This window comes from Pleuronectes platessa, chromosome 8, assembly GCF_947347685.1.
Source record: "Pleuronectes platessa chromosome 8, fPlePla1.1, whole genome shotgun sequence".
Taxonomy (NCBI): domain Eukaryota; kingdom Metazoa; phylum Chordata; class Actinopteri; order Pleuronectiformes; family Pleuronectidae; genus Pleuronectes; species Pleuronectes platessa.
The window spans coordinates 5,548,755-5,575,198 of NC_070633.1; the positions used below are offsets into that span (position 1 = coordinate 5,548,755).

Sequence of the window (26,444 nt, forward strand, 5' to 3'; positions counted from 1 at the left end):
AAAAATCGTAGGTTTTCAAAGTTGAGATGTGGTATCTGCGAGTGCTATAGAATTCTACTTTATATACTCTGCAAACCATTCAGTGACCCCTGGAGGCGGTGTGGAAGCATCCACAGACGAGAACACAAGCAGAAGTATAAGTCATATCAGTATTTGCCAAACACATACAAAAAATTGTTTTGCAAAAAAATCGGCTTTAGTTTGGACAGGGCATTTAATAGAGAGAGAGAGAGACTTACCTTAAAGGTCACGGTCAGGTACATATAGAGTAACAAAATAAACAACAAATTGTCCAACCGTGAGAGGCGGAAACCAATCAAGAGAACATGTAGCGCTTAAAATCAAAGAGTCTGACTCCCTCTGGGCCTGACAGCAGTAATCGACCTGCTGTTGGACAATGTTCCATCAATACACAACATGTTTGACAATAAACTCTATTTCAGCTTCCTTGTTGTTGATACAGCTGCGTTATACACAGCTTCAAAACACACACATATTCTACATCCATCATCTTCAGCAAGTCTTGTCTTGTCCCACAAATCACAAACATCTTTCTCCAAACTACAGCAATAGGAGGCTAATTAACATTTCAGAGAGCACTCCATCTGCTCGGTGAAAGAGAATCATCACAGAGGATGTATTACAGAAAAAGCGTCCCGAGGCCCTCCATATGCTCCTGCTGCTTAGTGTGGATACTTGAAAGGCACACAGCCTGTTGGAGAATTGTTACTGTGCAATAAACTTAAAGATATGTTCATTTTATTAATAGAAATGTGCAGCGTCATGCCAACAGCTAAAGAAACTGCTAAGAGCTGGCTGCAGCAGAGAGGGTTTTCTTGCCCCCCCCCCCCGCAGTGTCACAGATGAGTCACGCTTTATGGAGTTTGAAGGCTTACAAGAGAAGAAATAACTTTTCTTTTAGAGGGTTGATGAGGTAATATCTTATATTTAAGGTTTATTTATCTATTTTGTGTTACCCTGATTAAAGGATTCAAATCTAAAGGAGGAAACTCTTACACAAACTGCAGAGCATTAGAGCAAATGTAAGTCTGGGTTTCACTGACCAAAAAGGTCTCTTGAGGTCTCCTGCCACCGATCCACACAGCCCCTCAATATTTGAGAAAATGTAGTCTGTGCTCCGCCAGCCGCAACCGCTGAGCTGTTCTGCCAAGAAACATTTTCACACCTTACGTATTTGCTTAGTGACAGTCTGTGGGCAAGACCCTAACTTTAATTGGTTGCACTCGACCTGTGGCCACCCCAAGGCTTCGAAAATAGGTTTTATATCAGGCTGTTACATGCAACATGTTTTATTAGAAGCCATGTGATGGGCTGGACTGACGAACTCAGCCCCTCGCCTAACAACAATATCACATTCATTAGCTTGTTGGATAATTTCTGGTATTTGACTAGTGTCTTAATCGTCTTGTTTTTGTGTAGTTAGGTTGTCAAGGGATTGTAAACATTCAAACTTTCAAAACCGAATCAGTATTTAATGCACATTTATTTGACACGGTGGTCTTTATCCTGTTAACACAAATGTGGACATTATATTTTTCCTCTGTATTCATGCCTCTTGTCCAAGCACTAACAGTATTTTGGACCAGTATACAGGGCGGCTGTGGCTGAGGGGTAGAGTGGTCATCCTCCAACCTGAAGGTCGGCGGTTCGATCCCCAGTCTGACCCATCTGCATGCCGAAGTGTCCTTGGGCAAGATGCTGAACCCTGAATGGCCCCCCATAGAACAACAAATTGCTGTGAATAGATGCACTGTATGAATGGGTGAATGTTAAACTGTACTGTATAGCACTTTGAGTGGTCATCAAGACTAGAAAAATGCTATATAAATACAAAACCATTTACCATTTATTCTGAGTCAATAAAAGAGAGATTTTTATAAACACCTTCCAAAGAACAGATTTTGTTTCTGTGTATCTGTGTGAACATTGATAAGCTATGAAATCACATGTTACATCATTCATTTCCACAGTTGAATACATGAGCATGTGCCAGAAACAACAACAATGGCAATTATATGCATATTTTCCTACATTCGGTTAGCACTGCTCGGTGTAACTACAGGTTTGCAGCTGAATTCAGCATCACTGCACCACATTACCTGCACTCACAGACGTATCCCTGACTCAACATTACTTGGACCATGTTCTTCTCTGGTTATTGATGGATTGTCGAGGGGAACATTTCTGTTAAAAACCAACTTCCACAGTAGTGTAGACAAGGCGTAAAACTGAAAGTCATTATCCGTGAGCATGTAGCACAGAGAAACACAGGAACTGGTCGGAAAAAAACACATCAAATAAGTAATATCTACCAATAGTTTAGGCTTTACTGATAATATACAGCTAAACAATTGTGCTCTCAGTTTTGACAATGATTATTTTCCTACCAGCAGTCCAATAATATGACGTAGTAACAGTAAAATCTTCTTTAGTACTTGAGAGCAAACATTACATAACCATGTTCAAATTGTTCATGTTGAGCAATAGACTCAAAGATTTATTCTTTAAGCCAACATTAAGAATGCAAATCCAAAATCTATTACCTTGTCTCCCAAGGTTCTTATCACCAGAGCTGAGCAACAGCAGAGATTTAACATAAGGGTTTGACAGGAGGGATAGGTGAGTCATCCCAAACGATCCTGGTGACGCGGAAGCAGTTTGACTGAGGTCAACACGTTTGTGGCTATTAGTGATTTTGGCTTTCTTCCTTTTCTCTAAAGTGGAGGACAAACTGCCATAAAATGATCCATTTCATTGCAATAAAACCCTTTACTGACAGGGTACATAGGGCAGGGGGGATATATTTACAAGATGGAAGAAAACTTTCTTGAGCATCAAAAAACTTGGCTGAAACAATTGCAGCTTGAAGATGACATATAGTGTTCGTCCAGTAAATTTCCAATGGACTCTAGGGGCAGTAAATTCCTAGCACAAATCTAATCGCTAATAACTTTGTCTGCCTGTTATTTTTTGGGGACAAACCAAATTATTCAATTGCATACTTTTGGAAAAAAATGTATCAGTACAACCCTCCTCTCTCTTTGCTCTACTAAAAAGTCTCAAATGGACTAATATAAGAATCAAGTCTTCTGACATCAATATAATATAAAACAAGACTCCTCTTTGAGCTAAATGCTAACATTCGTATGCTGGTGGGCTCACAATGACAATACATGTTTTACCATTTGTATCATTAGTGCAGCAAGTCAGCATGCTAACTTTAGCTACTTAGCAGTAAACAAATGTACGTTTGTATTTTGCCATTAACTAATCTGTTTAACTACTTTTGACCTGATGATGGCGCTAGATGAAAAAAACAGGATCAATAAAGTTGAGACAGTTTATCTTGACGGGGGATATAATGTCTGTCTTCAGTGTAACATCACCCCCTAAGTGTCTCTCCCTAGAAATTGAAGAAATGCCTTGAGAACACAGAGCTGGGAAGCCAGGCTGAGACAGCCAACACAACTCACACCTTATAAATGTAATTTATGTTAATGTTCTAAAATCCTTTACCCTTTTTTTGTCACTTCACTCCCATGCACATTTTAATCTGAATTTACAGTTCAATACGAGGGACATTAATATCAGAAACTAGTGACAAGTATTAACTTTAGTACACAGAAGTAGACCGGCATCACTCCTGAGAATAAAAGAACCATCAGAGACTTCGGATCGACTGATGCTTTGTGCAAAATATTTGTAGAAAATTCCTTTCCCATTTTTGGACATTCAGCAGTCTCGGCCGGATATTTGTTAAATGTCATCACCATCCTGTGAAAACTATTCCTTTTCAAATTCTACAGAGCCAAAATGATTAAATGTTTCTTAATGGGTTGAGAACATTTCTTCTGATTACGTCTAAAGCTACATTAACAGCCTGAAATGCCTTTGTAATACTTCAAAATACATTTTCACCATGCTGAAAACAGGACTATTTTTCTTTGCTTGTGAAGGGCTGATGGTTTTCAAAGGGTGTTGACAGGGCAGAGACAACAGTACTTACACAACGTGTTTTATTCCTGAATAAGAATTTAATTAAGACAAATCAGTGATTTCCCTTTTTAATTATTTTAATAAATGATGAAATGCTTGTATTGAAGGCAAACACTTTTAATTCATTACAGTGTTTCAGGGCGCGAGGCAAATTAATATACGAGAGCATCAGGTTAATGATTCAGCAGTTTGTAGCTACATGATTAATTACAGGTGCACACAAACTCATCCAGCACACACACAGATTCATTTGTTAACAATCAGAGCAGACGGGTGTGACAAATAATACATACAAACCTCTGAGGTTTATGCTCACAGATTCATTATTATGCACAGTGGTGAAATGTTCCATCTCTCAAACTCGCACGTACAAATTAATATTCTTAAACAGGTTAAAATATAAATTAAGCCTGATTCCTTTCACATTTCACTGCATGTCTGCAGCTATGTATTGTGTTTTCCTGTATCACAATGGTAATGAGAGATTTGGATGCAAATTGTGTGTGTGTGAGCAGGGGAGGAGACACTTAGCAGTGAGCTGCGAGAGAGTAGGGGAAGATAAGTGGACAGAGTGATAGTTTGGATAGTTTCCAGTTACAACAACTGGACAAATAAAGTGCTCAATGCATGATGGGAATTCCCCCAGAAGTCTAGGCCTATAGCAGCATAACTCAGGGATGGTTCAGGACTCAACTGATCCACAACTAGCTATAGGCTTTATCACAAAGGAATGTTTTAGGTCTAACTTTAAATGTAGAGATGGTCTCTGCCTCCTGAAACCCAGAGTGGGAGCTGGTTCCACAGGAGAGGCGCCTGGTAGCTGAAGGCTCTACCTCCTATTCTACTCTTACAGATTCTTGGAACCACAAGAGAGCCTGTGTTTTCGGAGAAAACTTATGTATTTGGATAATATGGGGTCATGAGCTCTTTGATACATAATGCGGCTTGATTTAGTAAGGGCTTTGTATGATCAGAACATCCTTTGATGTTTGGCTGGATTTATTCTTTGTTAGGGACTCACTAAAATGGCATTGTAATCATTTAAAATGGTTGTCATTGAAACCATTTTGGATTACTGGTAAGAGTTGGGAAGATGTGAACAGGAGTCCCCTGTGTCTTTAGTATGATGTTTTGTTGACCCATAAGATACTCAAAAATACATATTCACACAAAATAGCAGTCAATTGAACTCATTTAACATTTCTGTTCTATGTTCTGTTGCCTTCCTCTCTGAAAGAGTTTACTGCCATGGAGCATGAGGGTAAAACGGAAACATGGAGCTCGACAGCAGAAGATTGTTTTTAAAAACCCTTATTTATGAAACCAGAGGGCATAGTGGTGCAACCAACCACTTATTATTGTTCCACTAGAAACTTATGTTGGATGCAAAAACAATGCTCCTTTATGACTGGATGGTTACTCAGCTGGCCATTCATCCTCTGCCCCATGCATTCTCTCTCTTGTCTGTCTTCCCAGAAGTCCTCATGTCAACACAGTAATAAATTAAGCGAGGGTGATTGGATTGGATAACCAAAAGTGGCAACATCGGACAAAGTAACCTCTGCTGCACAAATCCATCCAGGATAGATGACTATATATGCAGCAAGGAATGAGCCCCGAAAACAAGCAAATGTGTTATGGATGCAAATGGGGAAAAAAGCTGTGCCTGGTAATTTACATTTGGCAAGGGCATAACAAATCCAATTTCAGTGCACACTGGAGTTAAGTTTTAATGTCAGGTATTAAAGTGACTCAAGTAGATCAGTGGTGTACATGTTGCACACTTGAGTAAAGACACAGTCTGAATGATAATTTTCTGTCTTTGCTGCAAAATACTCAGACGTTGCTACACTATTACTTGAGTTTCTTAGCACTAACTTGGACTTATTTGTATTTATCTGCAACAAAATAAGAAAATAAGTACATCTGAAAAACGGTTAGCTTCCTACTACTGCGGCACAATTCACACTATTACACCCATTATCGAGTAATTAATCATTAATACATTTAATTTAGACCCCTTTGAAATGTCCACTTTTAAAACCAAATTTAAATTCACAACAAGCTGATTTTTATCTGATTTTATCTGATCTGAATATCAGTCCCCTAAATATGCCAGATTTTTCATCAAGATTACAAATTAAGAAAAGTTTGACTTTTATCTAACAATGATAGAAAAAAAGAAATACATTTTCACATACTCACTACTTTGTATTTGCTTACCTGCAAAATACATAGACATGACCCATCATAACATGTTTCATGGATGAGTAGTTTTTGCTTAATCCTGTTGACAAACACACAAGAAAATAAACACAGACAGGGGTGAACACATAGCCAATGATAATCAAAATTATAAATAAAACAAACATGGTAACCAGTCTCGTCCTTTGTTATCGAAGGTTCAGTGCATGACAACTTTGGCAATTATCATTAGTAGTAAAATGAGCTGTAATTTTCAGTCCCAATTAACTTTTTTAATACATATCTCCGACTAATCAGCTATTTTACTATTACTGATCTTCTTTCAGGCTTCAGAACAGACAACTTTATTGATCTTAAAGAGGGCAATTCATTTGCAGCTTACCCAGTTCACGATCACACTAAAAACATCCAATATGATACGTGTCAAAAAGCACAGGTCAAGAAACAAACAGGTCGTTGAAGGACATCAAGGTAAAGATTAAGAAGATTAAATAATTGAAAATACAAATGCATGTGTTAGATGTGATATCATGTTAAAAGCACAGTCATAAAATATGTTATTTAAAATTATTTCTGTCTGAGTTTAGTAGCCTGATAGCAGAAGGTATGAAAGATTAGTTCTCCTTGGAGGTACATGATAGCTGCGGCCTGAAGGCATCACCGTGAACTCATGAGACAAAACATGATCAAGCTGGCTGATAATATTCTTTATCATTTTTTTTCTTTATTCAATAATCATTTCCTTTGTTTTTGATGCATTGAGGTCAATTAAAGGTCATCACACTATTCAAATCAAGGTAATGCAAGAACATGATCAGACTCTGAACCCTGAAGAGGAGATAAGAGGACTGTGTCATCAGAGATCTTAATAAAAAACCTTCTGTCACAACTCTGTTAAACACATATGCCGTTATGGACGTTTTCCTTGTGTTTAGATTTGTGTTCATTCAGAGTTCTGTGTTTTTGCTCTTTGTGCATCTGTTGATTTACTTCCTGCTGTTGCCCTGTTACCCGCCCCTGTGATTGTCTGCACCTGGCCCTCATGTGTTTCACCTGTGTTAAATCATCCCTGCCTCCCTGTGTTTATAAGTCTCTGTGCTTCCCTTCATCTTTGTCAATTTGCCTCTTTCACTCGTCATCCACTGTCATGTTTCCAGGGTTTCTAATGTTTTTTCTGCTTTATCCACTATTCTTGTGATTAAACTTTTACGATTCCTGTTGTGTTCAACATGTAAAGCACATTGTAAACCTTATTTTCAAATGGTGCTATATAAATGGTTTATTTTTATTGTTCAGTTTAGCCTTTTGCAGTCTCTTCTGGTTTCAATTGTTATTTTGTTTCTGTTAACCTAGTTTTTTGGACTCGTTTTTGTATCTTGTTCTTTTATAGTTTTATTTTTGCCTTATTAAAGGACACCTTTAGTTATTTTACACATCTCCTGTGTTTAGGTCCTGCTTTTCCCCAACTCCTGTTAATATTTGTTCACATGTGAAATGTACTTATGAAAAGGGGAAATCCAAAGTGTTTAGGACTTCTGACCATCCTCACACATTACTGTATATAGCATTATGTATATTTTATATTACATGTCTGTACAGGAGAATAGTCTAATTCAACAGATACTCCCTTCTTTCTCCAAGAAGTACAAATGTCAGGTTATTTAAAGATAAAAGGCCAACCAACAGAACATAGTGTCTAAGCTTAGGGACATTCATATCTAACTCCGATGGTCCACACAGAGAGACACTAACTTGAACTCTCACATACAGAACCAGTCAAAAGTTTGGACACACCTTCTCATTCAATGTTTTTTCTTTCTTTCTACATTGCAGATTAATATTGAAGACATACAAACTATGAAGGAGCACACATGGAATTATGTGGTAAAAAAAAAAAGGGGTTAAACAGACCAGAATATGTTTGATAGTTTAGATTTTTCAAAGTATAGCCACCTTTTGCTTTGATGACAGCTTTGCACACTGTTGGCCTTCATTCAATCAGCTTCATGAGGTTGTCACCTGGAATGGTTTTCAATTAACAGGTTTGCCTTGTCAAAAGTTAATTTGTGGAATTTGTTTCCCTCTTAATGTGTTTGAGACCATCAGTTGTGTTGTGCAGAGGCAGGGTTGGTGCATAGCTCTATACAGTGAATAGGCCTATTCGACTACAGTTCTAATCCATATTATGGCAAGAACCACTCAACTAGGTAAAGAGAAACAACAGTTCATCATTACTTTAATACAGGAAGGTCAGTAAATCCCAAAATTTCAAGAACTTTGAATGTATCAAGTTCAGTCGGGAAAACCATCAAACGCTATGATGAAACTGGCTCTCATCAGGATCGCCCCAACTCATCGCCTGGGATGAGTTGGACCACAGAGTGAAGGCAAATGAGCCAACAAGTGCTAAGCATCTCTGGGAACACTTCAACACTGTTGGAAAACCATTCCAGGTGACTGCTAAATCAGGCTGATCAGCCAGTCATGGGCCAGGAGATCTGTGTGCTCCTTAAATACCCGTTCTCTTCTAATTCGCCCATTGGCAAAGTTCTTTAACAGAGCCGTGCATCCATCATTCACCATTCACAACTGTCACTGCAATATTCAGAGGTTTACAGCAATCACAATAATTGATCAAACATCAAAAAAAAATTGTCAGTGCACTTTGGGCACCTGATAGCACAGTCAGGATCGTTTCAACGATTTTATACTCAAAATGTTTGAAACTACAGTCAGAAGAAGCCATAACAGTATTAAATAGAAATATTCAGCAACTCTGTAATTTATATATAGTATATGTGCGAAATCTGCTTGAGGTTGTTTTATATCTTTTACGATTAAAGAGTGCTTAATGATGAAGTGGATCAATATTCTGGTTTTAATTCACCACCTCACATCAGCATTGTCATTTTCCCATCTCCAAAATGTTTATAAAACATGGCTCACAGTAAGGGTGGAAGAACACACATTCTTCAAAATAGTTTTTATAAATACCAACATTTGCGCTAGAAGTTGTGTCATTACACAATTTTAAGACAAGCTCAAGACTATGAATGAGTGAACCTTTGGGTACAGTTTTAAACCAACAACAGGAGTCTACCTGCTTGAGTGAAAACTCATAATTGAAAAGAGAAGAGGGAGTTGTGCTGATCCAATGATAGAGAATAATCTTGCAGTAAAGATCTATGGCAGAAATCAATCAAAAGTCTAAAGACTTGTATCAAAGTAACTTTCTGTAAAATGTGAGGTTTGAACTCCAAGCCTTGGGCTACCAGAGCAAAAGTGGATTAATAATTCAGCCCAGTGCAGATACTGTACAATTTTGACATTTTTGTGATGTGGGGCAGTAGAAGTCTTTCTAACTGGCCCTTTAACTGTGCAGCAGGAAGAGTTTTCTGTTGGAACAGAAAATGATTTGGTAGCTTCAACTTTGTGTGCTCTATTTAGCAGTAATTGAAGAAAGTGTGTGAGCATAGCACAATCCAGTTCTGTCATGTGTCAACTGTAACCCAAATATGGAATGTGTGTTTATTTTTTGCTCCTGAAAATCAAGCATAAATTACTTTAATTGTGTTCTGCGTGTTCATTTATCTCAAAGAAACATGTTTAAATGGACACCAATATTCCAACAACTGAAGTATACCACAGGTTCTCTTTCATGTTTGGAAGGGGAAGGTGAAGTGAGGGGGGATTAACTGCAACATGCACCTTCACCACTGTCACTAAATTATACACACTGAACCTTTTTAAAGACAGATCTATTTATCTACACACATGCATACATGCCTTAACACGTGTACATTGCCGTGGACCGGCTGCGTTTTGTGGTTGTCTGCTGTTCACACTAATAATATGGATTTAAAATCCTGTTCAACCTTTCTACTGCACATTTGTCTTCATTCCAAAGTAGATTTGCTTGTCACTTTGTCTGTCCAACATGTTGTTTCATTCTGTGCCACATTATAATATACGTTTACTGTCTCTCATATTTTCAAGGGTAATTATATTTGTATCTCTTTCATTATTTCTTTGATGTTAAAAACTACATTCAGACTTATGGTTGTAGTTGTGCACACGAAAACTTGTAGTATCCGCTATGGCCAGTAGAGGGTGCATGCCAACATTATAAACAACTGTACATGTAGTTATAAACCGCCTCGGCGTGTGACTTGAATGTGAGTAAAGTGTTACCGCTTTCATTTTTTGTGTCTTAATGAGAGGATCAGATGACTCCAGCTGCTTCCCAACAGATGCTGCCTCTACTGTAACATATGAAAGTCTTTAGTTCTGCGGCTGCTCACTGTAAAAGAAAAAAGATGTCCGTTTGTAGACACAGCTGGACGTGCAGTATAAACATTAGTAGGTAGAGTGAGTGAGTGGAGTGTGAATTTGCATTGGCATAACGCTTTAGGTAGCTTCTTATCCTGACCAAAAATAAATGTCTAAACCTAATTTTGACCCTGACCAAAAGTTGGTCAGAAGGTGAGTACCGTCCAAAATGTCCTCACTTTCCAAAAAAGGCCCCACTCTGTATGTTGTAGCTAAATGGTCCTCAGAAAGATGTCTGTACAAGCACGCACACTCAATGTTGCAGGCTGCTGCTGCTGAGTTAATTATATTGACAAAGTACAAGTGGCCAACTGTATGTGAGATCATGTGATATGTTAGAAAAATAAATGAGAGAGAAAGTAAAGCAAAAGTATATGAAAGGCTGAAACGAGTAGAGATGTGTAGGCTGATAAGTTAAACAGATACAGAAGAAGCAAGACTGATAAAGAGGAAGAAAGTAGAGCGGTCGGACTGCAATGCTGCATAACGTTCTCTAGTTTGTGTGACTGCACCTTTTATTCTGGACATGTTAGTAGTTCTCTACCGCCTTCATGTGGTCAAATGAGGTATTACAGACCACCCTCACTATTTTCGCGAGCACACAATAACTGGTGGGAAGTCACGTCAGTACACTTGAGTGTAATCAGTAGTGGGATGCAATGAAGTACGTTTAGTTTGTAACTGTAACTTTTTATTTGTAGGTACTTCTCGATTTTACTTTATAACATATCTGCAGTTTCTTTTCCAATACATTTGTGCAATTTAATTTAATTATTATTATTTAATTGTTCTATTATTTACAATTTATTTACTATTTACTTTTTGTTGCTCATTGTTGTTGTTTTTGTTTCTTACTATTTTATTTATTTTTTTGCTCTTTCTTTTTCTCGTTGCACTGTACCTGCGCTGCTGTTGTAAACCCTCAAATTTCCCCACTGTGGGACTATTAAAGGATTCTATCTATCTACATGTTTACATTGTTTAAAAAAATGTTTTAAGTAACCATTAACAAGAGGGGATTTGGTCCACTGATCCGATCAGAACAGGAAGGAAACATTACATCCAGCCTCCTGCAGGATGAGCTGAGATGGATTCAGAAGAGGCTGACCCTCCTGATGTAGTGGACCATTGCATTAGTTAAAAGGCTAAACTTGGCAAGTACATTTACTTTAGATTTATCTTAAGAAACTTTAACTAGGTAATTTTACTTTTACTTAAGTACATGTCGGAGGGGACATAGTGCTGCCCTTAAAAAGCCCACGATTAAAAAGCCACTAATTCACGTTTCAAATAGATTCTCTCCACTCAGCGAAGCACCTGTTGAGAAGCAAACTCTGGTAGTTGGCGACTCGGTTCTGAGAAACATGAGGTTAGCGACACAAGCGACCATAGTCAACTGTATCCCAGGGGCCAGAGCCGGCGACATCGAATCTAAACTGAAGTTGCTGGCTAAAACTTAAGGTAATTACAGTTAAATCGTAATTCACGTCGGCAGCAACGACTCCCGGCTTCGCATGTCGGAGGTCACTAAAGTTAATGTTGAGTCGGTGTGTGCTTTTGCAAAAACGATGTTGGACACAGTAATTTTCTCTGGCCCTCTACCTAACACAACAGGTGATGACATGTTGTCTTTTAACCTCTGGCTGTCGAGGTGTCCTGTAAACGGTGTGGGCTTTGTAGATAACTAGCAAACTTTTTTGAGGAAACCTGGTCTTGTTAGGAGAGACGGCGTTCATCCCACTTGGGATGGAGCAGCTCTCTTATCTAGGAATATTACTCAGTCTATTACATGACAACCCAGAGTTGGGACCAGGAAGCAGAGCTGCAGTGCTAAAAACTTCGCTGCGCTCCCTCTGGATCAGTCACACAACCCCATAGAGATTGTGTCTGTCCACTGTCTGAATCCACACAATAATCGAATACAAATTAACACAACCTCTGAAACAACACAGGAAACCAAGACTTTGAAATGTGGTCTTTTAAACATTAGATCACTGTCATCAAAGGCTATTTTAGTTACTGAACTAGTCTCAGACTACAACATAGATTTATTGTCCCTCACTGAGACGTGGCTGCATCCTGATGAATATGTCAGTCTAAATGAATCTACTCCCTCCAGTCATATAAATTCACAGGTTCCCAGAGAACTCGGACCAGGAGGTGGAGTTGCTGCTATTTTTAACTCCAGTCTATCAATTAATCCTAAACTCAGCTACAACTCATTTGAATGTCTTGTTCTAAGTCTTCCACGCCAATCCAGAAAACACCAACAGCCAATCATATTTGTTGTAGTTTACCTTGTTCCGGGGGCTTATACTGAATTTTTAACGGACTTCCCTGAGTTTTTATCAAACTTAGTCCTAAAGACCAATAAAATTATTATTGTTGGTGACTTTAATATTCAAGTTGACAATAATAAAGATAGCTTTAGCGTAGCATTCATTTCGATACTAGACTCAATTGGTTTTAGTCAGTGTACTAATAAAAAACTCTTTCTAGATGTCTACCTGATAATGCTGTAGCTAAATTTAAGGAAATAATTCTGATTACATATAAACCCGTATTAACCGTCAATATAAACAAAAAGATCTTTAAAAACCCGAGCTCCATTGAAATTGACCATCTCGTCGATAGCTCTGCAGACTCATTACTATTAACATTAGACTCAATAGCTCCTCTTAAAAAGAAACATGTAAAACGTAGTAAATTAGCTCCGTGGTATAATTCCCAGACACATGAGTTAAAACAATTATCAAGAAAACTAGAAAGGAAGTGGCGCTCCAGCAACCGTGTTGAAAATCTCCTAGACTGGAAGAGTAGTGTTAAAGAATATAAAAAGGCTCTCCACAAAGCAAGAGCTGTCTACTATTCAAAACTAATAGAAGAGAATAAAAACAACCCCAGGTTTCTCTTCAGCACTGTAGCCAGGCTGACAGAGTCACACCTCCACCGAACCCAGTATTCCTCGATCCCTAACTAACAATATCTTTATGAGCTTTTTCAATGATAAAATTCTAACTATTAGAAATAAAATCAACCATCTCCTGCCCTCAATTGGCACTAATACCCTACCAACAACAGAGATCTCAGAAACGACTGAGAATCCTTCCCATTATTTAGACAGCTTATCTCTGATCACCCGTGATCAGTTTACCAAAATAATATCAGGTTCTAAACCAACAACCTGTATCTTAGACGACATTGCCCTTGCTTCCAATGAAACAGTCAGGAACTGGTGAGTGATATTCGATCCTGATTTGTCCTTTAATTCTCACTTAAAGCAAATTTCTAGGACGGCCTTTTTCACTTGCGTAATCTCTAAAAAATCAGACATGTACTTCGCAAAAAAATGCAGAAAAACTAGTCCACGCCTTTGTTACATCGAGATTGGACTATTGTAATTCATTATTATCAGGCTCCAGCAGTAAGTCGTTAAAAACTCTACAGCTTGTCCAAAATGTTCTTCAATGATACTGAAACAACCCTTAAGTTATTTATCTTTGAATACATGTAAATATATATTTGTGTCCCTTTTAGGAGTAAGAGGAGGTATCCACCCTTTAACATATCAATATTTATTAGAATCATATTTAGTGGCTTGTGTGTATATACATGGTATATGCATATATATCTATATGTATATATAGTCCCTGATGCTGTCAGAACACATGAACCTGCTGAATGTTGCATCAGTAAAGATACAGACACTTATGTACATGTTTTTATCTCATTACACCAGGATCACTGGTCTTATTCTAAAATCTGTACAACAGAGAACTTCTGTCTCACGTTTCTTCTTTATTCTATTCTACTTGTTTTCATGTTCATGTACAGTTCTTGCGCCATCTGCAGGCAGACGTCACCACTGGATAATAAACTAAATGTCTGCACGTCAACCAGTAGAGGGCGCCAGACCCATGTGTAGCATGTATTAAAAGTATTATTTAATTCCGCCAGAAATCCTTCTGTTTTTGTTAATTAATGATTTTGTACTGTGTGTTTCACATGTGTTTGGCGCCCTCTGTTGGTCGCGAGTGGCTATTGTATTTATCCTCCCGGTTTTCACCAGAATGTTCTAGATCTGGCTGAGACCGGTACGTATCGTTTACAGCGCGACACTAATGTGTAAAGTTTGTAATTTAAGTAATCTCTAAGTTATTTAAAATGTGTCATGTGTTTCATACGATCATAGTAGTCGAGTTGCTTCATTCTTTTATGGTTTATTTTCATTTTGGAGTTAGTTCAGAGTGTTACAGCAAGCTAGCAAACATGTATTAAGTTTGCTAGCTTGCTTGTGTAAGTGCGTAGGTGTCCGTCATTTTGTGTCCTGAAGAATGCCTTCTGAACTGCGTATTTTTTTTTTGTTAGGCATGTGACCAAATGATGGATGTTTTCTGTTCTTTTGCTGAACCTCTGAACAGGTATGTTTTGTTGCATAAGACTCATGTTGATTTTGTAAATAGAAGATTTGATTATTTTAATGATGTCTTTGATTGAATGTGAGACATTCAAAGGTAATTGTAAATTATAATTTTGTTATTTATTTAGAGAATGTTCTAGATCTGGCTGAGACCGGCATGTGGCCAAATGATGAATGTTTTCTGTTCTTTTGCTGAACCTCTGAACAGAAATAAAAGTCCTGTGTCAGAAAAGAACAAGTCCTGGTCATCCATTTTTAGACACAACGCAGAGAAAATCACCACCAGAGAGAGACCGGTTACACATGTACACCTATAACACCCAATACAATAAACAACAATAATTAACAAAAGCTGAGAAATTTTTGGTGGAATGCAATATCAGTTTAAATACCTGCTGCATATACGAATAAAGTTTAATGGAAACTCCTCATCTTTCTAATTGAGACAAAGGAGGGCAGATCAAGTCTATTTCCACTTCCTGAAGACCTGCTGATAAAGTGCAGGACTCAGATGGATCATCCTCTAGAGAAGGTCCAGAGTTGGCTTCACCACTTTGGGTTTCATATGTGTTTTCTACAAATATAGCAGCAGTCCTTTTTGCAGGACCTCTCTGCCGTTGATTCTGACATCACCCCCAGAATGCAATGCTGTTTGCAGTATATTGCAATGTTTATAAATATTTCCCAGAATGCATGGTTTTCTACAGCACAGTGCCGCTTTAATTGAAACAGAATGTTACTGTCAGAATTTGGATGTTTTCAGTGCGCGCACTGCTGCCAGTCAGACTGCCGGTCAGAACTGATCAGTGTAACGTGTCGTAAGATCTGTTGTTGATGTTCCAGCCCGGTTTGGTACAAACTCCCGAATTCTATATTTCCTGAATCCAAAGTCCACTTCCTGTGGAAACACCTTTGTTTCAAATCCAATCATTATAGTCTCCGTCTCTTTTCTCTGTGCTCCCCGTGTCAGTCTCGGTGTCACCATGTACGACATGAAGTGTTGTGAACTCAGTCTGTTGATATCAATCCTCTTTCAGCTCCTCTCCTCTGAAGCAGAAGGAGCAGACACCAACACGCGGCTGTTAGACCCGCTCCGTCTTCCTCTGTGTCTGACGCGTCGATGATGAAATGAAACAACTCAACTAAAACGACTTCTGTAACAAATGTTCACTGCTGTTGACCCTTTAAAAGTATGAATTAGATATACGTGATGAAGTGTCTGCTTAGTCTGATATTAAAATGTTGAAGCCACAGTTCATGTGATTGAACCGTTTATTTGTTTAACACAAGTACTGAGTAGATTTTCTCCCATGTATTTTCAACCCTAACTTCATAAACACTTGTATAGACATCATATATCTTTATTTCTTCTCAACCTCTAATCTCAGATTCCTGTGTTCTGCTGCTTCTTCTGAATCAAGAGGAACGAGAGCTGTTTGTGGGGACTCGTCTCCAAGAGGACAGGAAGAGACATTCAGAAGAAATCTGTCTCAATCAACCTTATAGACTTTGAGTGGAGTATGCTATAGGTCGGGGTGTGACGTTCGATCATTTTAGTTTGTGGATTTCTGTCTCTTGGTGTTTTCTGTTTCCTGTTTTATTTTGTAGTCTCGCTTTCCTTGTGTTGTTCCAGCTTGTTGGGTGTGTCACTTCCTGTCTTGGTGATTGTCTTCATATATATGATTGTCTTTCACAGTCCTCATGTGTTGAACCTGTGGCTAGTTATCCCAGCCTTCCCTGTGTCTCTATTTTTAAGCCTCTGTGTTCCCTTTGCCCTTTGTCGGTTCGTTACTCGTTTTTACACGTTGTCATATACGGTTCGTCGTGTCATGCTGTCTCGTCCAGCTTCCCCTGCTTATCTTTCCTTGTTCTACGTGCGCCTTGTCGCCAGTGGTTACCTGTTAGTGTTCATGTTTAAAGACTCCTTTTATATTAAATATCTTTTTTGTTATAACCTCTGCATCCTGTGTCCATCTCCTTCCTCAAACCGTGACACAGGGAGAGCTCTCTCACCAGGTCATTTGTCAATTTGTCTCTTTAATTTTGTACATGTAATCATATTGTTGTTCTCCTGTCCACTAAATATGAATCAATTCATTTCCAAATGTGGGTATGCTTCCTTTCCATGTACACAAAAGGGAACATGCTCCTTTGTCCCAGGGCACGTATACCATTGTAGGATTTGATCTCTTTATTTGGCTTTATTTCTCTCTGTTAGAAATTAGGATCAGTTATTGGGTGTATTTACTTCAAGAATGTCACTTGTTGTTCTTTCATGTAATCAAGTTGCAGAGCTCCCACCGTCGGTGCTTCACACACGATGCCTCAGTAAGAGTGTTGGGAGCAACGCGGTATAAAGTAACGCGTTACTGTAATTCCACTACTTTTAGCGGTAACGAGAATGTAACGAAGTATTTTTTTTAATCAAGTAACGCAGTTAAAATTGCTGGAATTTAAATAAGTTCGTTACTCGTGTTACTCTCTTTTGCAGGGGTGCCCAATACGTCGATCGCACGACTGGACAAGAGGCAGTCATGATGACGCGCCTGCGCACGTACCAGCCCTTTTCTTTTTTTCGACACCAAACTCTTGTGAAGAGGAGAACATAATACATGTGTAGGCCTACTTTGAAATAAATGAAACCTAGAACTATGCTATTTTTGCTCATCTCCAGCTTGGTACTTTTCAGCAGATGCTGTGTGCTTGCTGTGGAAATGTCTTTATCTCTTTGTCCCTGGTTAGTTTACCGAGGCCGGAGATCTGGGCCCCGGCTCTGCGCCACGCCCAATTTCTACTATAAGTGATCAATGCAAAGCAGGTCACGAATATTAAATTATGAATCTGATCAATGGGTTTCCACCGTGATTCCTGACGGAGGCACGGCATCAAGCAATGTGAAGAGAAAGTGAAACTTTCTGACACTGACATCGAGGTGTTTGTTAGCTCTGCGCCCCGGCTCTGCGGGCCGGCTCTGCACTCTATTTTTAAATAAAAAATATATTTCTGTCAGACAACTCACGTTTGATCATGTAATATATTTATTACAACATATTTAGTGTTTGGCGTCTAGGCTCCAACTTAATCACTCCCCCATATGATAACATAGTAATGATGGGAGTGATGAGCAAATACTTGTAACCCCCCGTTGGAGCCTACAGGTGGATGCTGGGCCTACAGGTGGAGGGACTGAAGCAACAGGTAGCAATACTGCAGCAGCAGTGCGAGCAAGAGGGGTTGATGGGAAATGTCTCTCTGGTTAAATAGACCACCTGATAAGGTGGGTGTGTATTAAGATGGTTGTGGAGATTGAGGTATGTCACATGATGTATGTCACATGATGTATGACACCTGATTGGCGCAGCGCCACTCGAGTTGCCTGCCAGAACTAGCTCGCAGGCGTCGCCATATTTCTGTCAGACAACTCACGTTTGATCATGTAATATATTTATTACAACAGATTTAGTGTTTGGCGTCTAGGCTCCAACTTAATCACTCCCCCATATGATTACACAGTAATGATGGGAGTGATGAGCAAATACTTGTAACCCCCCAACACTGCACATAGTCGGAGCCTGACGTATGGATCGGTATCTGCTATGTGTGCGCCATTCACCGCCGCGGTGTGGCCATTCTCCGTAGGGGCATTAGCCTGCAGGAGAATATGCTAACTAGTGAACCTGTTATGTGAGCCATTCACCGCCGTGGTGTGGTCATTCGATGTAGCCAAATTGTCTGCGGGGGAATATACTACCTGGAGAACAGCCCGAAGAAATAATCTCCACATCTGAGCACCACACATTGTTCTCCATGCAGCAGACACCTCCTCCCTTGCTCTTCCCAGAGTTTGTTGTCCGGTGCTGGCGCTGAATGGAGACCCCCTCGGGAACCATGGCGGAGTCCGGGATCGAGCCAAGTCTCAGTGAAAACCATCATTTTACAAAAAGTCAGACTGCCGGTCAGAACTGTTCCTTGTAAAGTGTCTTAAGATCTGTTGTTGATGTTCCAGCCCGGTTTGGGGGGTGGGTATCATTTGAGTCGAACCCGTGTTTTCTCGTGTTTCGGGATGAGGAGTCGGGGTTAGGAACATGTCGTTTGGTTCCATTAATTTCAGTAGGTAAGTTTAGGTTGTTCCCTTCAGGTGGTTTGTGTTAGCTGGTTTGCAGTTCGCCCCCACTGAAGCTAAAGAGTTAACCACGGGGATATTCTGGGACCGATCCCATCAGTGTCGCTGCCATCATCGCTTTGCTCGTGTGTTCCCACAGGAGCTGATGTCCTGCACTGACAGACTGCAGAGTGCAGCACTTTATACCCCATACAAGTGACACGCCCCCGGGGCCCCTGATTGGCCCTTAGACTAAAGACCCACCGCACCTGATTGGCCCTTAGACTAGGCACCCCGAGTGGTGCTTATACTTAAGCAGAGAGAGACAGATAGACGGCTCTCGGAAGTAAACTGGTCAAACCGCATTGGTTATGCGAAATGTTCGGTTGGAGCCAACCAGCGCTTATCGAGGCACTGGAGAGCGACGCGTCAGATACAGAGGAAGACGGAGCGGGTCTCACAGCCGCGCGTGTTGGTGTCTGCTCCTTCTGCTTCAGAGGAGAGGCGCAGAAAGAGGATTGATATCAACAGACTGAGTTCACAACACTTCATGTCGTACATGGTGACCCCGAGACTGACACGGGGAGCACAGAGAAAAGAGACGGAGACTATAATGATTGGATTTGAAACAAAGGTGTTTCCACAGGAAGTGGACTTTGGATTCAGGAAATATAGAATTCGGGAGTTTGTACCAAACCGGGCTGGAACATCAACAACAGATCTTACGACACGTTACACGGATCAGTTCTGACCGGCAGTCTGACTGGCAGCAGAATCACGGGCTGACCGGCGCCGAGAAATGCGCGTTCGGTGTGAACAGCCAGGCTGCTGCGCGTCAGAGAGTTGCGGAACGCTTCCGCATCTGGCGAAAACCCGGTGATCGCGACGGGCGGAAGAAAAAGACCTGACGCAGAAACCATCGGTGCAGAGGGCGATCGCAGCCGAAGTGAACAGTGCCACTGAGTTACATGGGGGCGGGCGTGAATGTTACGGGGTCAATTCTTAATAAAGTTTGATAGTTTTGGCAATATTATTTCCCCCGTTCTGCTGACGTTTTAATTTACGCCAACTCCCCGCAGCCTATAAGGTGATTCTTATAGGCTGCGGGGAGTTGGCGAAGTCTATTTAGGGACACCGTAGCTCTTCCCTTCTCCCTCTCTGTCTCTCTCCCCACTGCCGGTCCTGTGTGTGTGAGGAAATGTAGAATGGGCGGAGCAGGTGTGGACGCAAATAGTTTGTTATCGTAAGTTTGCTGAAAGTCCCTTTAATGTTAATGGAGATCACGCAGAAAACGTTCCGCAAACATTAACCGCAATTCTGTCCATAGAGCCCAGCGTAAAGCTGTGTGTGTGTGTGTGTGTGTGTGTGAGTGTGAGTGAGAGAGACGGTATCAGCGTCGCTATAAATGCACGCTGTAATCTCCTCCAGTCATAAGAATAATACTTGTAAGTAATGCGCCGGAACATTTACCAGAGTCTTCACTTTTGTATCCGTGACATTAAGTTAAGTTGTCTTTTCCTGTTTTAGTAATTGTTCTCAAGACAATAAGGACGGGTTGGGTCCCTGCTTTATTTGAATGAATTAAAGGTATGATGTAACCAATTTTAGGAGTGTAAAAGTGAATTACAGTATAATATAAGTTGGACTAACAATAAGACCAGGACCAGAAGAGACCAAATTCGAGAGGAGCCACTATACTGAGCAACAACAATGAGGCAGACACAAGAGTAACAATTGAGTAGCCACTCTTATATTTTACAGTGAACAAAGTAATTTGTCTGGTTCGTACAAAATGCAAAATATTATACCAAACAGTAAGAAAAATAAAAAAGTAGTGTGCACACTTAAAACAAAAATGTCTGTTGGGGCCCTTAAAATAAAAGGAGTTGTTGAAAGTTCACCTGATTCCAAGGTTCCTTGTAGTGTAATGTGAGTGTATTATTTGTGTGAATGAGTGTGTACGTGAATATCTCCTCGGTGCTAATCTTCAATCAGGGTAGTTGGCTCGCCATCTTTCACAGCAGGAAGTTGTCCTGAACCTCAGACTCTCAGTCCTCTAAAAAACCTGACCTGTAGACAGGGTCACACAATACATTCAACACTATCCATTCTCAGATGCATCATTAGGGATATCAGATGTCAAAAGATGCACACAATTACATCTTATTCTGACAAATCTTCATCTCTATTCAATTCTCAAATCTCTATCTTTGTTGTACAACGTTCAATCTTTAGTATATCATTCATGAGAACTAAATATTAAAGTGCTCACACATTTACCTGTTCATGTTAACAGTTTAAATAATACTTATGTCAAGTAACCATTAACATACAAAACCATTAATTATAAACATCTGAACCATGTGCAAATAACATAACAGTACACATTTTGAGGTAGACTCAGAGGTATTAAAGAATTGTGCTTAGTTCACTCTTACACTATAGGCCTATTCATGTCCGAGATCTGTACCAAAAACTACCCTCTAATTGCTTTAAACTCAGTTGGAATAACATACATGTCTTCAATAAATTGCACAATACAAAATAAACTATTGTTTTATATTCATCACATTCACAACATATCAAATTACTCTTTTTTCCCAAATATCACCACTGCTTTCTTTCAGCACACGGAAAACAACAGGAAAATAGCACCAGAGCAGCTAAAGAGCAAATTTCTCACCGTTGCTCTGTGTATCAAGGTGGAGCATGCCGATGCCGAACCTCGTAGCAGCTCTCCGGAGGACAGGCAAGCAGTTAGCCTGCTAAGCACAGAGCTAGCATTAGCATGGACACCGACGGTAAGCGTCAAGCTATCTTTTCATCGGATAATTAACACGTCTTACCGACGTAACTCTCCTTCGTTCAGCCACTTGGCTCCGGACCTCCACTGGGTAAGTGCTCCGACTCTTTTTTCCTTTTTCACAGGTTTCACTCTGGGTTTTTTTCTCTAGTTTTCCTCTTCTCCTTAACACACAGCTGCCCTCGCTTCCCGGGCCGAGATCCGAAAAGACCGGAAGAGCAACGCGACTGCACTTCCTCTCCGAGCCGACAGGCTGAGCGTGGCCTGCGTAGCTTCTGATTGGCTGCTGAGAACTAGGTACCCCACGTGGGACCATGCGAGTTGAGCGGTGCATTCAAAACAAATAAGATAATCAGAGCAAACAGTCTCTCTTCTTTTACGGTACTAAATTAACAGTGTTTCTTACACCTGGTTAAAATGACATAATGATGTGTTTAATGTTTGTAAATGTTTTCAAACATTTTGATAAACTGGTTTAAATTGTGTGACTTAAATACAACATGTTTGTTTTATAGGGCTGCCTTATTTGGCCTTGTTTAGGTTTAGTTTCTTTCTGATTTATTGATTTGATTATTGTTTTTTTTTATTTTATTTTGTTCTATGGCAATGTGCAATATGGTTGACTGGTACTGTGGAATCCGGGTTTAATGAATTGATTCTTGGTGAGTTATTGGCTCCATAAACTAGAGGCCCTCTTTTGTCATTTTGTTGTATTATATCGCCTGCAGTGTTAGGATTCTTAAAGTGTGCTGTGGTTGTTTAATGCATGATATTTTAACTTTGTTGAATTGGGTCTGGAGCCTTTAACTTCTCCCTTTTTAATCTGTTATTTGTATCAAGTCCAGTACTTCAACCTTTGCACATGATCCAGGGCTGTTTGATCAGTCTTTTTAAATCATTTGCTCATTTTTTTCTCGGGGCTGCGCCTCGCTTTCTGAACCGATGGTTTCGGGGCATAGCTTGGGGAAAAACACTGGAAAATTATTTTAAAAGATATTAATGACATATTATATATAAATTATCAAATATGTGTCCCGTACTTTAGAGTTCCCTGCTGTTCTCCTGGAGTTTTAATTTCCCCGAGTGTTTCCCCTCACATGATTAAATGCACACCTCTGCCCCCCCCACTACTAGCACACAGGCAGTCAGACAGAGAAAGAGATGGGGGGGTGCTATGAAGACCATCATCATTTACCCCCAACCCCGTTGTTAACATGTAGGCTTATATCTTCTGCCTACCTGCACAGCGGAATAATGATTCTAACTGATGAACAGACGTGTGCAGGTGCATCCTCACCCTGCATGTTGGTAAGGATCCTGAACTCATGCCTGTACGGCACAGTGGACAAACGGCAGATTGTGCGTGGACGTGTGATGTGAGAAAGTGCTCGACCTGTTTGTTTCTCATGTGAAACAGTGGAGCAGAGGAAACACGTCAGTGCTGCGCCTCCTCTGGAGAAAAACTCCACATCCAACCAGCCGGGGAAAGGTACCACACACGACCATTATAAATGAATAAAGAAAGGAATATTTCATGTTGTTTTTAATTATCATGTGTTATACATTCTCTTTGTGGGATTAATGTGTTGTCCTGATACTTGCATCATTTCTCCAAGTGTTTTACAAGGTTAATTTGTTTTATCAAATGTAATGAACAGACTGATAACTGTCATGTTCTGAAATCGACATCAGTAATGGACAACTTTGTTTCTAACAACAAAAAACCAGCAAGTATATCAGTTGCTGCATTTCATTTACCGTAATCATTCAGTATACGTTGTTCAGAATATCACATCAACACAGGGAACCAAGGTTTTGGTAAAGAGGAGTTTAATTTATAGGAACTGACTGTCATCATGCTGCTATTACATTAAATAACATTGTACAGTATTTGGGATTATTTGAATTTCATTTAAAACAATAATAAACAGACAAGTTAATTCACTTGACAATTGTTGATTGACTGCAGTCTGTCAGCGCAGGACATCAGCTCCTGTGGGAACACGCGAGCAAAGCGATGATGGCAGCGACACTGATGGGATCGGTTCCAGAATGTCCCCGTGGTTAACTCTTTAGCTTCAGGGGGGGCGAACTGCAAACCAGCTAACACAAAACACCTGAAGGGAACAACCTAAACTTAACTACTGAAATTAATGGAACCAAACGACATGTTCCTAACCCGACTCCTCATCCAGAAACAGGAGAAAACATGGGTTCAACTCAAATGATACCCACCCCCCAAACCGGGCTGGGACATCAACAACAGATCTTAAGACACTTTACAAGGAACAGTTATGACTGGCAGCAATGATCGCTGTGTTCACAACAGACGCGGAAGCGCACGAAGCGCAGCCCAGCGCGACTCTCTGGTGCGCAGCAGCCTGGCTCTTCACACCGAGCGCGCATTCCTCCGCGCCGGTCAGCCCGTGATTCTGCTTTCTCCGCTGGATGTTGTTTGCTCCTTTCGATGGTAGATTATGATGGTCTTCATAGCCCCCCCTTATATGCATCCCCGAAGGGAGTGTGAACATTGTCGAGTGTGTTCGCACCCCCGCGTAGGACAGCGGATGTGCTGATGGTATCTCTGCAGGACTTTCCTCATCTTTGCGTTGTTAAAATCACCGGCCACCATACACTCAGCCCGTGATGTCTCTGTCCTGTCGATAACCGCATGCAGCTCGTCCAGGGCCTGATGTCGGCATGTGGCGGAATGTGCACCGCTGTTATAACGACCGATGTAAACTCCCTCGGGATGTAATAAGGTCGGCATCTGATCACGAGCTGCTCCAGGTCCGGAGAACAGCCCGAAGAAATAATCTCCACATCTGAGCACCACACATTGTTCTCCATGCAGCAGACACCTCCTCCCTTGCTCTTCCCATAGTTTGTTGTCCGGTGCTGGCGCTGAATGGAGACCCCCTCGGGAACCATGGCGGAGTCCGGGATCGAGCCAAGTCTCAGTGAAAACCATCATTTTACAAAAAGTCAGACTGCCGGTCAGAACTGTTCCTTGTAAAGTGTCTTAAGATCTGTTGTTGATGTTCCAGCCCGGTTTGGGGGGTGGGTATCATTTGAGTCGAACCCATGTTTTCTCCTGTTTCTGGATGAGGAGTCGGGGTTAGGAACATGTCGTTTGGTTCCATTAATTTCAGTAGGTAAGTTTAGGTTGTTCCCTTCAGGTGGTTTGTGTTAGCTGGTTTGCAGTTCGCCCCCACTGAAGCTAAAGAGTTAACCACGGGGATATTCTGGGACCGATCCCATCAGTGTCGCGGCCATCACCGCTTCGCTCGTGTTCCCACAGGAGCTGATGCCCTGCACTGACAGACTGCAGAGTGCAGCACTTTATACCCCATACACTTGTATATCCATACAAGTGATACGCCCCCGGGGCCCCTGATTGGCCCTTAGACTAAAGACCCATCGCACCTGATTGGCCCTTAGACTAAGCACCCATCGGGGGCATGTCCCCGATGGGTGCTTATACTTACGCAGAGAGAGACAGATAGACGGCTCTCGGAAGTAAACTGGTCAAACCGCATTGGTTATGCGAAATGTTCGGTTGGAGCCAACCAGCGCTTATCGAGGCACTGCAGAGCGACGCGTCAGATACAGAGGAAGACGGAGCGGGTCTCACAGCCGCGCGTGTTGGTGTCTGCTCCTTCTGCTTCAGAGGAGAGGCGCGGAAAGAGGATTGATATCAACAGACTGAGTTCACAACACTTCATGTCGTACATGGTGACACCGAGACTGACACGGGGAGCACAGAGAAAAGAGACGGAGACTATAATGATTGGATTTGAAACAAAGGTGTTTCCACAGGAAGTGGACTTTGGATTCAGGAAATATAGAATTCGGGAGTTTGTACCAAACCGGGCTGGAACATCAACAACAGATCTTACGACACGTTACACGGATCCGTTCTGACCGGCAGTCTGACTGGCAGCAGAATCACGGGCTGACCGGCGCCGAGAAATGCGCGTTCGGTGTGAACAGCCAGGCTGCTGCGCGTCAGAGAGTTGCGGAACGCTTCCGCATCTGGCGAAAACCCGGTGATCGCGACGGGCGGAACAAAAAGACCTGACGCAGAAACCATCGGTGCAGAGGGCGATCGCAGCCGAAGTGAACAGTGCCACTGAGTTACATGGGGGCTGGCGTGAATGTTACGGGGTCAATTCTTAATAAAGTTTTATAGTTTTGGCAGTATTATTTCCCCCGTTCTGCTGACGTTTCAATTTACCTGACATGGCGGTGATTCTTATAGGCTGCGGGGAGTTGGCGAAGTCTATTTAGGGACACCGTAGCTCTTCCCTTCTCCCTCTCTGTCTCTCTCCCCACTGCCGGTCCTGTGTGTGTGAGGAAATGTAGAATGGGCGGAGCAGGTGTGGACGCAAATAGTTTGTTATCGTAAGTTTGCTGAAAGTCCCTTTAATGTTAATGGAGATCACGCAGAAAACGTTCCGCAAACATTAACCGCAATTCTGTCCATAGAGCCCAGCGTAAAGCTGTGTGTGTGTGTGTGTGTGTGTGTGTGTGTGTGTGTGTGTGTGTGTGTGTGTGTGTGTGTGTGT

General features: G+C 41.0%; 3 long non-coding RNA genes across 3 annotated transcripts; 2 read left to right on the forward strand and 1 right to left on the reverse strand.

The window, feature by feature from the left end:
• Positions 1-1,534: 1,534 nt before the first annotated feature.
• On the reverse strand, positions 1,535-26,444 carry LOC128445696 (uncharacterized). The gene is made up of 3 exons (XR_008339493.1): positions 26,114-26,444; positions 6,241-6,304; positions 1,535-1,726 (listed from the first exon to the last, which is right to left on the reverse strand). It is a non-coding gene; the product is annotated as an uncharacterized LOC128445696 (long non-coding RNA).
• On the forward strand, positions 14,626-17,635 carry LOC128445694 (uncharacterized). Its single transcript, XR_008339491.1, has 3 exons — positions 14,626-14,645; positions 14,920-14,972; positions 16,360-17,635. It is a non-coding gene; the product is annotated as an uncharacterized LOC128445694 (long non-coding RNA).
• LOC128445695 (uncharacterized) lies at positions 21,860-23,828 on the forward strand. Its single transcript, XR_008339492.1, has 2 exons — positions 21,860-21,967; positions 22,053-23,828. It is a non-coding gene; the product is annotated as an uncharacterized LOC128445695 (long non-coding RNA).